This window comes from Nomascus leucogenys, chromosome 2 (genome assembly GCF_006542625.1).
Source record: "Nomascus leucogenys isolate Asia chromosome 2, Asia_NLE_v1, whole genome shotgun sequence".
Taxonomy (NCBI): domain Eukaryota; kingdom Metazoa; phylum Chordata; class Mammalia; order Primates; family Hylobatidae; genus Nomascus; species Nomascus leucogenys.
In genome coordinates this window covers 95,531,910-95,537,051 of record NC_044382.1, presented here as the reverse complement: position 1 = coordinate 95,537,051, position 5,142 = coordinate 95,531,910, and the positions used below count along the sequence as shown (strand labels likewise).

General features: G+C 42.2%; 1 pseudogene; it reads left to right on the top strand.

The window, feature by feature from the left end:
• The first annotated feature begins 726 nt into the window (after positions 1-726).
• LOC100581020 lies at positions 727-1,379 on the top strand (annotated as a pseudogene).
• Positions 1,380-5,142: the final 3,763 nt, after the last annotated feature.

Below are 5,142 nucleotides of genomic sequence, written 5' to 3'. Positions count from 1 at the left end.
TTTGTTTCTCTACTTGCCTATTACACTTTAATTATGGTGGCTAGGTACACTCCTAGGTACCATACATTTCATCCACAGAAGGACTATCTTTCCAAACAAGCCTGATGAGAATAGTAGAGGCTGGCATTCTGAATGATTATCCCTGAAAGCTAGCAAATAGAAGGTATATTACGTCAGTACAAAAATGAACGAGAGCCGGATGCTGTTTTCAAGATTAAATCGTGATATTCTGGGCATGAAAACTAAAACTGAAATCCCCACTTCTACTTTTATTCCCTCTCCATTCTTCCTTCCTAATTTTTCCGAGAAACCCTAGGCCCTCATGCTGGTAACTCTTTAATCTTAAGGGCTTCCTCCTGAGCTGTCTCACTCAGAGATCTGAAATCCTATCTAACTTCAATTCTGGTCTTTATCCCTTCTTTCATCAAAACTTAGCTGTCTTCAATCAATACCCTCAGGATATTGCTGTGTAGCAGGTGGTCTAATCTGCTAAAAGTGTAAATGGATTTAAACACCTTTCAAACCACATCATTTTTCCCATAGGCTTGTGTGTACCTTAACTACCCGAGAGGTTGTATCTCTCTGTTACAGATGTCCAGACTGAATGAAAATTTTACTTCCCATCTCCTTTCTCACTCTGGGCCCTTTCCATATTGGTTTCTGTATACAAAATAAAATATTAAAGAAAAGGCAGACTCTTTTCCGGTTAGCGCGGCGGGAAAAGCCATGAGCAGCAAAGTCTCTCGCGACACCCAGTAGGAGGCAGTGCGGAAAGTCCCGCACGGGAACCAGCGCAAGCGCCACAAGTTCCTGGAGACGGTGGAGTTGCAGATCAGCTTGAAGAACTATGACCCCCAGAAGGACAAGCGCTTCTCGGGCACCATCAGGCTTAAGTCCACTCCCCGCCCCAAGTTCTGTGTGTGTGTCCTGGCGGACCAGCAGCACTGTGACGAGGACAAGGCCGTGGATATACCCCACGTGGACATCGAGGCGCTGAAAAAACTCAATAAGAATAAAAATCTGGTCAAGAAGCTGGCCAAGAAGTATGATGCGTTTTTGGCCTCAGAGTCTCTGATGAAGCAGATTCCATGAATCCTCGGCCCAGGTCTAAATAAGGCAGGAAAGTTCCCTTCCCTGCTCACACAGAACGAAAACATGGTGGCCAAAGTGGATGAGGTGAAGTCCACAATCAAGTTCCAAATGAAGAAGGTGTTATATCTGGCTGTAGCTGTTGGTCACGTGAAGATGACAGACGATGAGCTTGTGTATAACATTCACCTGGCTGTCAACTTCTTGGTGTCATTGCTCAAGAAAAACTGACAGAATGTCGGGCCTTATATATCAAGGGCACCATGGGCAAGCCCCAGCGCCTATATTAAGGCACATTTGAATAAATTCTATTACCAGTCAAAAAAAAAAGAAAAGGCAGAGTGGGAATTTGCACATAGATTATATTGGTTGGAAAGTATTATGCAACCATTTCTTGAGAATTTTTTCTGTCCTTGATTAGGTGGTAAACTCCTGGAAGTAGTGTCTACTGTTTTTATTACTGTCATTATTATTAATCTTGTTCAACTTTTATGAATCAAAATAATTTTACCAAAATTAAATTATGAAGAATTTAATTTCTCGCTATTAAATTCATTTATGTTTTCATTCCACACATATTTATATTCATATATTTACATATTTATATAATTATAATTCATGTTTTTAAATTATTGTGAATGTTTCACTATAATATTATTTTAGATACATGTGGGCATATTGTTAGGTAATGCACGTATCAGTGGGAATTGATCTAAAGTTTATTTTGCGTATTCAGGACTTTCAATGACATGCACATAACTAGTGTTCAGTTAAAATGTTTTACTGAATAAATGTTATTCCAGTAGGCTGAACTATATGTCCAGGTTAACTGGCCTTTTACTCATTTCTAGCATATTTATTGTTTGTATGTACTGGCTGGAGTTTATCTGTTGGATATAGATGGGGAGTTACTGAGTTGTGGGAAAACCAGAAAACAAGGCAGGAATAATTAGAAGAGCAATGATGTGCACCAGAAAATGTTAATCAGGCCGGGCATGGTGGCTCACACCTATAATCCCAGTACTGTGGGAGGCGGAGGCAGGAAGATGGCTTGAACCCAGGAATTCGAGACTAACTTGGGGAACATAGTGAGACTCTGTCTCAATAAAAAATAAACAAACAAGAAAATGTTTAATCAGATTACTACTGTGTTTGTACAGTGTATACATTTTCAAACAATGGTTTTGAAAAGACTGCTCTAATATATAAAGTTTGGAAGTGCTGCTCAGACATATAAGATTTCCCAATTAATTCCTTTTCCTCTATCTTTTTGATAATTTTTTAATAAAACTATCCTCATGATAAAAATTTTGATGATAATTGTTTTGATTCCCTGTAGGGGCACTATGAATACATTAGAACAATAAGCATAAACTATGAAAGGCTGGTGGTAAACAGAGGCAAATGGTGACTCTCCAAGATACCTTGTAGACATTTTACCTGTATCTACACAGAGAAGGCAACCATTATCAACCTCATATAAACTAGGGGAAATATGTTCTGCCCTCATAACATCTGTGCTTAAACTGGCTAGATATTAATATGCCTTTGGGTGTGTAAATGTCCAACCCTGGTAAGTACATATTTATTAAAATGCCCTGAAGAACATTGCAGAATACTGAGTCAACAACTGGACGGACAGACATAAGACAGTGGTTAAGAGAATGGGCCTTGGTATGAGACTTAGATTTGAACACTAGTTTCTCCTTTTACAGTTATGTGATTTTGGCCTATTAAGCTCTCTGAATATCAGTTTTCTCATCTATAAAATGGGGATGATAATAATGGTACTTGACTCACAGAGTTGGCCTGCTGATTAAATGAAATAAGGCAGGAAAGGAACTTAGTAGAGTATCTTATGGTGTGTAATGGGTGGTCAAACATGTTAATGTTGGGAGAGGCAGTTGTCATGGGCCACGAGACTCCCTGTCTTTTCCTGCGGGGTGTATTCAAGATGCAAGACCCTGACTATTCTTTATCTGGACCATTTCTCAGGATTTGTATTAGATACCCTTGAGGGAGAAGTAAGCTCTCCCCTTCAGGACAAAGAGCAGGCTTGCTTACTGCTTGCTCTAAAATGCAAGGTGTTCCTCAGCTACAATGCAAACCCAGCCTGTATATGTAGCATTCATGTGGGCCCTCTTCCTCACCACCCTAAGCGTGGGGGCAAGAGGAACTAAAGCAAACATGCGGATGCTCATGCTACTTGCTGAACTGTGAGTAATAAATTCTTTTGCCTCTGACCCATTAATCTTGTGTCTCCTGCCAGTATCCTTGGAACAGTAATAGACTAACTTATTAGTTTGTAAGGAGGGTAAAATAAAATTCTAGACCCAGTAGTTTTAGAGATAAGGATAGAATATTGAAGGAGATTGGCTTTCTGGCAGAGGAAGGACAAGAACCCTAAAAGTTGGGTTCAGAGAAGGACTCCTGGGACTGGTAGTGAATGTACTCACCCCAAGAGGTAGGGAAGGATGGAGGGGGCAGAGTAAGGGCACTTCCTTGTCCTAACTGTTAATGAGCTTAGGCAGTGAGAGATAAGGTTGAAACAAGCTGCCCAAAACGTACCTTGGTTATTGTTTACTCTCCTCCAGGGAAGAGGACAAAAAGATTGCTACCATGACAATGAAGCAAAAAGCCCTGCGGCCCCAGCTAAAAGGCAATGTGGCTGTGGTTGTGGAGCCTAGGAATCCAAAAAGTTGAAATAAATGGTGTCAGCAATGATGACCCTATTTGACGTAGGCCTTTGGTTGGGCTAAAAATATTGGAAATTTGTTTTTCTGAGCTGCAAATGAGTGGCTGCTAGAAACCTAAAATAAGTGCAAAACTGTTTCTAATGGTGCAGAGCCAGCTGCTGTAGCATATCTTATCCCTGCTGCAGCCCAACTTGGCTGCCAAGGAAGACAGAGCACTAAGTGCAGGGTGACCAAAGGACATGAGGGCTGTTAGGTGGGAGCCACAGTGGGCTGTGCAGGTGCAAGAAAGGGTCCCTAGTCCCAGACACTCAGATGCTGGGAGGTACACAGGGAAGGAAGCATAACTGTGCTTAGGCCCTAATTCTGGAGAGATCAAGGGCAAAGAAAAAGCCTCCCTATCTTCCCTGTTTCCTGTGAGATACTCTTTGCTGCCACCCTGCACGCCATGCATTCCTTGCTGGGAGACAATGTAGTCACCTGGCAGTTGTTGCTCTAACTCACACACTTGTTAACTTCTTGGTCTATGTTTCCTTAGGGGAAAGTGGTGCTCAAATTCAACCGATGGGAGTTTTGATGGGACTTCTCTTTGTTAGTGACATTGTGGGTGGGGCCAACTGGGCTAATTCAATGTAGTGATTTTTGTGTTCCCACATCTGAATTTAAAATGGAATGGTGTAGTAGACGCCTGTACTTCTCCATCCCGTAAGTGCCAGAAGGCACTCTCTTGCTCAGGGACTGCTGTACCTACTGTCTCCTGCAGGGTGCTCTAGCAGAAAACAATCCTCACAATTATAGACTTGAAAGACTATGGGAAGACTCAGGCTATTTCCCAGTGAAACAGCACCACCTGCCTGATACAGGCACCAAGTACACCCCTTTTGAAATGCAGCTATTGGCCTGTGCTAATACTAGGCTCTTGAAATGGAATGCCTTACTCACAGGGGACCCCGTGTGGCTTTTCTGCTTAGTATCTCTCACCCAAAACAGGAGTGGGTTAACTTGAACTCATGACTAACAAGATAGGTGGCAACTCACAGGCCTCACTAAATGGCAATGGTATATTCATTAGTGCAGCTAGCCCGGCCCGAGTGTCATCTCAGTTTTACATTAAAATGGAATTAAAGTAGCTGGAACCATGGGACCCTAGATTCAAAGAGGCTTCACTAAATGATTGGGCCTGGTGCACTGATAATTCAGCTTTAGCTGGACACCTCATGGTGTCCACTGAGCTGCTGCCACTCACTGTTCAGCGTCAAGGTCAGCTATGTGAAACCAAAAGCAGACACAGTCAATCCTCTTGGTAAGCAGTCCTCAAACTCAGGGCAGTCCTCATAGCCTTGGTCAATCCCCCTTTGTT